The sequence below is a fragment of the Aotus nancymaae genome, unplaced genomic scaffold, assembly GCF_030222135.1.
Source record: "Aotus nancymaae isolate 86718 unplaced genomic scaffold, 86718_ANA_hifiasm-v0.15.2.pri h1tg000019l, whole genome shotgun sequence".
Classification (NCBI taxonomy): Eukaryota; Metazoa; Chordata; class Mammalia; order Primates; family Aotidae; genus Aotus; species Aotus nancymaae.
The window spans coordinates 45,427,619-45,438,081 of NW_026988431.1; the positions used below are offsets into that span (position 1 = coordinate 45,427,619).

Genomic DNA, 10,463 nt, shown 5'->3' on the forward strand with positions numbered 1-10,463 from the left:
TGGCAGTGCTGGTCTCAAACTCCTGACCTCTCGATCCACCCACCTCAGCCTCCTCCAAGGTGCTGGGATTACAGACATGAGACACCGCACATGGTCAACTATTGCTTTTTTTTTTTTTTTTTGAGATGGAGTCTCACTCTTTTGCTTAGGCTGTAGTACAGTGGCACAATCTCAGCTCACTGCAACATCTGCCTCTCAGGTCGAAATGATTCTCCTGCCTCAGCCTTCCAAGTAACTGAGATTACAAGCACGTGCAACGACACAAGGCTAATTTTTGTATTTTTAATAGAGACAGGGTTTCACCATGTTGGCCAGACTGGGCACAAACTCCTGACCTCAAGTAATCCGCCCACCTCGGCCTCCCAAAATGCTGGGATTACAGGCATGAGCCACTGTGCCCAGTCAGTGAGTGCTTTTTAAAAATTAATTTTGAAATCAGCTATTTTATTCAGTTATCTTATTTTGTCTTTTATAGTTTTTCAGGCATTTCTTTTAAATTTTCTGGGTAGAAAATCCTATTACCTGCAAATAATTTTAATTGTATAATCTCATTTTACCTTTTATATTATCCTTCTCTTTTCTAATTAAACTTAACATTCTACCAGAGCACCATTAAATCTGCTAGTAATATTCATGGGATGCTTCTGGTATTTTAGTTAAGCACATGATTTCATATGTATTAGAAATACATGTTTTTCCATCTGAAGAAAATATTCTTCTTGGTCAATTACCTTGAATAAAGTTGCATTCTATTAAATGCATTTTCATTTGCAATTTTTGATGGAATATAATGAAGAAAATTAATAAATTTTCAAATATGAACCATCCTTGCATTTCTGAGATTGAATGCAATTCACTGTTCTAGATAACTCAATTAACATGCCTCTGCATTCTCTCTGAGATTAATTCCTTTAATATTTGTATTATTGTATGTAAGTAGAATTACTTAAAAAAATTTTCTTACAGAATGCTGAAATTAATTTTTTTAATGAAACACCAAGATAAAATACAATATACTAGACATTCCTCTATTCAAAGTTGGTGTTTATATCTTATGCAAAATGTATAATGAAAATATCCATGGACTTGCTACACAACTCTTTAAGCCCTGGATCATCTTTAACATTTTCAGCAGTTGAGAGCTGGTAATAAAGTTTTGTAAAAAGAAATTTTAAGAACATCATCAGGTTTCTAGGAATCCTGATGTCACAGTGGGGAAGACATGGGTAGTGTCTGGTTCTCACCTCCAGGGCAGTGAGAAAGGTTTTGAAGAGGCTACCTGGAAAGCTTTATTTGTGTCTCCCAAAGTTTGTGGCTCATGCCTTATAAAGTGCGAGTGATATTTGGCAACAGAATAAAAGGCTAAAACTGAGAAGTTACTTCCTTTCTCTCTGAAAGTGGGTCAAATATGGGTTATCATGGCACTCACGTATAGATTCCAAGTAGAAATGTCAGCCTGGGGTTATTTTATGTGAGATCCACTTCAGGAGGTTTGGCTTTTAGGGTGAGAAACATCAGATAGAAAATGACGTGGCCTGCAAATCCAAGAGAAAATTCTATGTCATGGGGATAGGCCTGACAAAGGAAAAACACTGCCTATGCTCCAGGAGCTTTTAAAAAGGTACTCTTGCAGAGAAATTGTCAAAGAACCCACACAAGTATCTAAATAGCGAAAAATGTTGTTTGCTTTAAATATCTGTAATGCCAAGAAGTAATGAAGATATCTGTCAAATCTGAGCTTTCTTACCCCGTCTATCATCCTTAACATCTCCCCTAATCCCACCACCCAACTTTGACTCTGATGATCATAAAAGATACTAGATAGGATAAGAAGTAAATGAGAAGGAGAAAAAGAAAATTAAGGTCTCTATCTTCCACTGCAAGAGAAGTTTTCAGCCCAAAGGAAACCCCAGCTGGAAAGGAAAGGAAAAGATTTAAGTCAACTTCAAAGCTTTGGTCGTTACACAGGACTGGAAGTTTTAGAAATCTGCAACTTAAAGGAATGGTCAGAAAGTTGTTTTTTTTTTTTATTTATGAGCAGATACAATATCCTAAAACTAAGAAACATACCTTTTCCTTTACTTAGAATTTATTCTTCTTACAAAAAGAGAATTTGGTTGAGTTAGTTGTCTTCATTGCATCCATTAAGGGACTCTGTTGGGCAAAGTGCTTGCAAATCTTCTCAAGCATTGTTGTTTCCCTGTCTTCCCAGCACAGCCCATAAATAACTATGAGGATAAAATGATGGGAAAAAAATGAGTAAAATATAAAACGGTCTATCAAACGTACATAAAACAAACTCCTTGAATTATAAAATCTAAATCACAATTTCATGTGTTCTTAAATAAAACAAAAATTACAAAACTCGTTAAGATGAAATCAGAAAGTTACTACTACTAAGTCTATTATGTAAACTGCAACCACTCATAACTTGGTTACACCAAGCCTATGGCTAATGTCGCTGTCTCAGATCCAGCCATCTGTGGCCAGGAAAGCCAGATTGCTTTCATCTACAATGGTCAAAGCTAGAACCATAACATTGTAGTAGTAAAGAACTAGTTGGTATCACATTCCACAGAAAGTATTGTACACTTTTCGAAGGAATTTATGCATCTATTCTAGAAAGCAAAATCTGCTTTTCTGGAAATTTGCCATAAGGTGTATCCAATTTTACTTCAGCCACAGAATCTGAATGGAGAAATACATAATTTGACACTCTGATGTTGAATTCTGCCCCAAATTCTGCAATTAACTATGCAGAATGGTGAGCATACATTCATAAAAATATATTTAATTATTTATTTAAACCACATTAATAAACATTAATTTACCATTTGTTACAAATGTTACTTAAATCCATTTAGAGGCATAATTTTTAAGTGCAATTTACCATTAATTTCATATCCTTTTTATCTTTTTCTTAATCATTTCACCCTGAATCATGAGTAAGATTACTGATATTTTATTCATTCATCTAGCACAGAATTTTGCAAAAGCAGTGTAGCTGACACTCTGAGCTGGATAATTACTTGTTGTGGGGGGCTCTCTTGTGACTATAAGATGCTTAGCAGTCCACTAGATGCCAGGAGTAACTGCCCTTCCACTACCACCAGTTGTGACACCCCAAAATTTCTCCAAATAATTGTCAAATATACACCCCACTCCCAGCTGTGACCACTGCTTTAGCAGAACGTTAAGGCTTCCCAGTTTACGTATCTTGCAGTAGCTTCCATCCTAATCCTAGGGAGCCCATTGATTATGATTGATTAAGACGTAACTTTAAGCTAACTGTTCGTTAGTTTACTTTTCTAACCTCTTCCACACTCAAACACAGATAGTGAGAAGGAAACAGGAGATTGAGATGCCTCTAGGAGCATAGTTGTACAGTTAACTCTCTTTATGTGGGAGAAGGGATAGGTCCTGGACTCCTGCATGTACCAAAATCCCACACATACTCAAATCCCACAGTCAGTCTTGTGGAAATTGTGTATATGAAAAGTCAGCCTTCCATATAATAGGTTGCCAGTCCAGCCTTCGGTTGAAAAGAAATCAGTGTGTAAGTGGACCCATGCAGTTCAAATCTGTGTTCAAGGGTCAACTGAATTTGCACAATGCCAAAGTCATTTAAGGTAGGAAAATGTCTCAGCTTGCTTACCCCTCACCCCCAAAGCAGAACCCGAGACTAAAGCTATTATGAAACTGGATTATTCAGAAAAAGGTCCCAAAGATACCAACTGTATTTGTTTCTTCGATTAGAAGGTGTCATTTTCTTGCCAATGGACTTAACCTGATACTCTCTCTTCCTTTAAAACCAGTTATGGGCTCTGCATTATATATGTAGTTCCATGTTAGCTCCCAATAACCAGATCCAGCTAACTCTTTACTATTCGCATAAAATGCTGTTTTCAGTGACAAATTTCATCAGTTCAATAAACAGTGTCTCATACAAAACAGACCATTTTCAATACAATAAAGCATCATTATTATTATCATCATCATCATCATTATTATTTGAGAGGGAGTCTCACTCTTGTCGCCCAGGCTAGAGTGCAGTGGCGTGATCTAGGCTCACTGCAACCTCTGCCTCCTGGGTTCAAGCGATTCTCCTGTCTCAGCCTCCTGAGTAGCTGGGATTACAGGTGCCTGCCACCATGCCCGGCTAATTTTTGTATTTTTAGTAGAAATGGGGTTTCACCATGTTAGCTAGGCTGGTCTCAAACTCCTGACCTCAGGTGATCCCCCCACCTAGGCCTCAAAGTACTGGGATTACAGGCATGAGCCACTATGCCCAGCCAAAGCATTATTTTTGAATTGAAATTTACCTTGGTTTCGTGACAGGCTGCTATTGCAAAATCATGACTGCAGTTCACTCTAGATGGAACTGTTAGCCAGGAAGAGTCACGAATTTTCCATTTCTCATTCTCAGAATGCTTCCTTCATTCCCAGGGGTGTGATTTTATGCAGTGGCAGAGTCAGTCTGATTTTCCTCCTACTTCCCTTTCAAATTGCAGCATGAATAATATTATCTGATCTTTAGTGGTGGTGTTTCATCAAAATCGTACTTGTACTCTTAGTCCAGGAAGATCTTTTATTGAAATGTTTTGCTTTTCAAACAAATCTTTGCATGACTTCACATTTTCAGCTTATTTACTGATTCCTGTGTACGGAAGAAAGAAGAGAAGAACTGAAGGGAAGGATGAAGGATTAGATGACTTTCTGCCTACTACCAAGAAATAAAAGTCTACCTTATAATTCCTTTGATATGTATTTCACATAAATAAGTGCAGTATGATGATGAGTAATTGTGACAGACCAGTGAGAAATCTGGCTTCACTTCCTTCTGGAAACATTTAATGTCTCCTTGTTTTCTCTTTTCATAAACAAGGATCAATAATTTTCATTAATTTATTCAATAAAATTTATTGAGTCCTTGACATGTGCCAAACATGTTTTGTGCTGAGAATACAAGGGTAAAAATGAAAGACTTTGTTATGGTAATCAGAGAAGTTACATTACTACTAATGTGTTAATATTTGAAAAGAACTCATCTGATAAGCAAAATATCATGTAAACAAAGTTTTAATCTCAAATACAAATCAAAACCTGAGAGTTTAGCAATTAAGGAAATAGATTGAATAATATTATGTAAATGTATGTGCAGTAAGACTTGGCAAAAATGCATGAAAGACAGCCTAAATTAGTGGTGAGAGACATTATGTCCTTGAATGAGAAAGCTTAGTATTATATAGACCCATATCAACTTACACAATTTAAATAAGTAAACTCAAATTTTCTAAAAAACAGGAAAAGAAAGTTTCTACTGGTTTGGTTATATTCAATACAATGTTAATTCATGAATATGTTGGAAATATGCATTAAGTCTAAAATGATGTATCATATATCCTTTGATATAGCATCCTTCCAGATAATTGTCCTCAAAAAATAAATTTCAAAGTATGGCAACTATATTCATTTGTTCTCATGCTACTGATAAAGACATACCTAAGACTGGGTAATTTATAAAAGAAAGAGGTTCAATTGACTCACAGTTCCATATAGCTGGGGAGGCCTCACAATCACAGTGAAAAGTGAATGAGGAGCAAAGGCATGTCTTACATAGCAGCAGACAAAATAGAGTTTGTGCAGGAGAACTACCATTTATAAAACCATCAGATCTCATGAGACTTATTCACTACCACAAACACAGTATGGGGAAAGCTGCCCCATAATTCAATTATCTCCACCTGGCTCCACCCTTGACATGTAGGGGTTACTACGATTCAAGGTGAATTTGGGTGGGGACACAGCCAAACCATATCAGCAACATATATGTACAAGAATATTTCCTTCTGCTTTGTTTTGATAGATAAAAACTCAAATTTGGATCATTAAGGGAAAACAATGATAGACCCATTTGATGGAGTATGCAGCCATTAAACATAATCAGAACTAAATGTAGCAGCAGGAAATAATGTTAAGTAAGATATTCTGTTAAATTTAAAAGCTCAAATTTCAAAACATTGTATATTATATGACACCTTTCTATAAAAAATAAGACAGTAACAATATAAGCAAATGTATAGAAAAATAGCTGAAGGACTATATAGCCAGAAAGAAAAGAGATGGCATTCTGAAGGATTTTTACTTCCTAGATTACTTCTTTCCATAATATCTGAATTTAACTTTTTATAATTAAAAAATAATGGCAAGATGAAAATTCAGGTCATTATTAACATTGTCTTTACTGGGATAGTTGCTTAAATAGTTTTTAATCCCTCTTTCCTTAAAGAAACCATGAGCAGCTATAGATGATAGAGTGAATTTGTCTAAACAAAAATGATTCAAGAACTCACATTATAAGACTTGCACTCATGGAGTTCTGACATCTTTCTCAACAAATTTACCAAGAGTTTAACATTTTTCAGTTTAACTTTTTAATGACAGTATTTGTGTATAGTTGCATTGTAAACAACTATGATGAATTACTAGAAATTTTTTTCTTTGCTGCATCTGTGAATTTTTCACATTGGATTTTGATCTTTTGTTAATTATGTTGAAATAAGAAATGCAAGTAAGTAACTCTGCTTAACCCATGAAATTCCATTCTAACTGGTTAGCTGCTATATCAATAACAGGATGAAAATCTGATTATCACTTCACCTCAGATTGAACTGAAAATTTGTGAGCCCTTAATCAGGCTATGACTCCTCATACAGGCTAAAACAACTGATACAGAAATCATGCTTTCTTTTCTATGTATTCAACCACAGTTTTTTTTTCCAAGTTGTGGTCAGAGTTTACTGTCATATCTACCATCATATACTGGGAAAATGCTTAAGTTATCTAAGTCTTCCATTTTATCTACGTAAGAAATTTGTTCAATCTTGAACACCAATAATTCAAGATAATTCAAGAATCTCTATATGGAAGAGACTTATGAGTGCATTCTGGCTTGAGCAGAGAATCTTGTTTTGACTGCATGACATGCACACTGCATGCTTTTTCCTTCAGAGTAAATGTTATATATTAATAAAAATTAGAAAATTTTCATGATTTTATTCATACTTTCATAATATTTAAAAAGTTTCCATAAAGACATCAAGGTGGGGATAGAGAGAATGGAAGTAAATGGAGCTAACTGTACCTTAAGATATCACTTGATGCCTCCACTCACAGTCACATGCCAAGAAATAATGCTAACACTTCAAAGAGCATACAGAGCAGCATTACAACCTGCTCTCTAGAGACACTTAAGAAACACTATTTGATATTGATGAATTATAAATAGTATGCTTTGACTTGATGGAAAAGAACATTAGCAAAATAACCGACTGAGGGATAAAAGTTTACGCAGTGCTAAATAATGATAAATGAAACCTTGAATTTATATAGATTTATAATGTGCATCCTTCGAGCTCAAAAAAAAGACTATTTCTAATTTTGTTTCTATAAACCATTTACCAAAGGACCAAGCACATGGGTTGCTTAATAGTGTGTTCACATTGCCATTTTCCAATAACTGATAGCTATTTAAGAGGATAAATAAGTGGAAAAAACAAAAGGCAGGTCAAAGAAATACTAATGGTAAACTTTCCTAAATGGAGGAAACCAAAGAATTATTAAAATTACTAAGTTAGAAAACTGGCTGGGAGCAGTGGCTAACGCCTGTAACCCTAGTACTTTGAGAGGCTGAAGTGGGTGGATCACTTGAGGTTAGGAGTTTGAGACCAGCCTGGCCTACATGGTGAAACCCCATCACTGCTAAAAATACAAAAATTAGCCATTCTTGGTGGCAGACACCTATAATCCCTGCTACTTAGGAGGCTGAGGCAGGAGAATCACTTGACCCTGGGAGGTAGAGGTTGCAGTGAGCCGAGATCGCTCAATTGCACTCCAGCCTGGGCAACAGAGTGAGACTCGGCCTCAAAAAGAAACAAAGAAAAGAAAAGAAAATTGGATACACATAATCTTTCTGTAGTGGGTGATATAACTGAAATTTGAAATGGTGTTTGGAGATGTCAGGAAACCAAGCAAGCCTGCAGGCCCTTCTCCATACCTGCTTCTATACCACAGGGGTTGGATTACCTTATTCTTTATTCTTAGATCCAGACTGCTCAAGGATAATGAAAGGACTAAGTAGAACTATGCAGTGGGCACTGACTCACATTTTAGTGCTTCTCAAAGCACTATATGACTTTCTTTCAATGTACCTAAGAATAAGCTCTGTCCTTGGTTTTCAAAGACTATTTTATGCTAAACAGGGTGATTTTTTTCTCTAGTTTTTCTTCATATGCACTAAGATTTCATGGTTTTTGTTACAGCCCTTCTTAGCTTAGCAGTGAATTCTTCGTGGAACAAATCTTCCCATTGTGCAACTTCTTGATTATTCATTGTGACATGCCCACCTAGAGATCACACACCCACTTCTAGATCATGATGCAGATCCCAGGACCTAAGAATTCCATGTTCATGTGCTCCTGAGTTTTCTTTCAGGTTCCATTCTCCCAAGGGAAGACTGAATCATTATGTATGTATCTCCCTAGACCCAAGGAGATGGAACTTGGATGGAGATTACACAGGCATTCAGTACAAGACAAAGTGAGGTGGCATTTTGATGTAATACAAATAAAAGGAAGGTAGACGATGGGCCAAGTTCTGGCTTGCTGTGTTCTGGTGTGAAACTCCAGTCAGAGAACTCTAAGTTCAACCTGGCCTTCTAGGTCATTATGGAGATATATTCATCTAGAAAGAAAGAAAATACATATTTTATTTAGTATTTTATTAGATTGAATTATTACTTTAAATATTTAGACGCATAGTATAAGGACATGCTAATAGTGGGTTATTTTTTGGCTTTTGATTTTTGGGTATTTTTGCTCTGGGCCCTATGAATATATGAGGCCACGCCACTAAACACACCCTTATAGGTAAGATGGCCACAACAGCAATAATGCCAGGGATCTGAATATCACCACAAGATCTTGAACTTTCAGAAGATTCAGAAGCATACCCTAATAACTGAAGCACAAAGCAGAGTTTGCTAGGTGGAGATTTAAGCACAATGCCAAAGTAGTGTAAGGTAGGAAAATGTCTCAGCTTTCTTTCTCCTCACCCCCAAAACAGAACCTGAGACTGAAGATTTTATGAAACTGGATTATTCAGAAAAAGATATCAAAAAGTAGACAAGTTTAAAAAAAAGAAAAAGAAAGAAAGAAAAAAAAACAGAAAGTCCATTTAAAGCTGTACTGGTGAACTGGTTACCTATGGGTCATTCAGGCTCAGTCCCGCTGGGGACTTGCTGGCTACTGTGTAGAATGTGCCTCAGATTTTCCATACAAGGAACATTTCAGAGGAGTATTTCTCCACTAGCTCCCGTCCTACCAGTATTCCCTTGGGTGTTAACTCTTTTGCTCTTTCAGATTTGTGTATGTGTCAGTATGACTGAGTAGTCTCTATAGTCTGCAGAAGTCCTATTTGGTAGCGGTAGAGAAGGCTAGAGTAAAAAGCAACAGACATGTATGTACTGCATTTGATGTGAAGTGCTGTCAAGTTGCATCTGTGAGCAGCTGGGGGGCCATGGCAACATCCAGAGTGAAATTCAACACACAATTCGGCCCATAACAGAGGATAATCATTATACACAGAGATTTCAGAAAATAATGGTGCAGATTTTGAAACTTTTCAGGAAACTGCAGTAAAATGCTGTAACTGAAACTTACGGTGATAAAGTAGGAACGGAGAGGTTAATAAGGCCTGGGTCAAACCATCAGGGTTTAGAATGCAGCAGTGAGAAGTGTGAGCTTGGTCCCACAGAGGCCATCAAAATTTCCTGTTTGCAAAAGGAACTGTGATCTATGTTTACTTCAGCAGGCTTAAACTTTGGGGATGGGGATTGAAGAAGATACAATTAATATTTTTTTAAATGTTTCATGTCTTTTTAAAATTAAGGACTTTCTACAATCCTCTCTATAACTTCTTTAAGTTCTGCAGTTTATTTCCAATGGTATCAATGCTTAAAAATAAATTCCTCCTGAGTACTCCTATTTCAGAATACTAGATATCCTTTTATAAAAGAATAATATAAGACTGGGTATGGTGACTAATGTCTGTAATCCCAGCACTTTGGGAAGCAGAAGTAGGAGGATCGCTTTGGCAACATAGGGAGACCTTGTTTGTACAAAAAAATTTCAAAATTAGCTGGGTGTGATGACACATGCCTGTAGTCCCAGCTAATTGGGAGGCTGAGGTGGAAAGATCATTTGAGCCTGGGAGATCATGGCTGCAGTGAGCCATGATTGCCACTGCACTCTAGCCTAGGCAACAGAGTGTGAGCCTGTCTCAAAAAAAAAAAAAAATTGTAAAGCAATAATACAGAAGAGCAGTGCTGCTTCCACATGTTTCTGTTTCTTAAACATCAAGGTCATTAACAGAGAAAAAATACAAGTATTAGAACTTTTTGATAA

General features: G+C 36.4%; 1 long non-coding RNA gene across 1 annotated transcript; it reads right to left on the reverse strand.

Annotated features, from left to right (window-relative positions):
• Window positions 1–1,343: 1,343 nt before the first annotated feature.
• On the reverse strand, window positions 1,344–4,646 carry LOC105706548 (uncharacterized). The gene is made up of 3 exons (XR_001104848.2): window positions 4,323–4,646; window positions 2,071–2,228; window positions 1,344–1,535 (listed from the first exon to the last, which is right to left on the reverse strand). It is a non-coding gene; the product is annotated as an uncharacterized LOC105706548 (long non-coding RNA).
• Window positions 4,647–10,463: the final 5,817 nt, after the last annotated feature.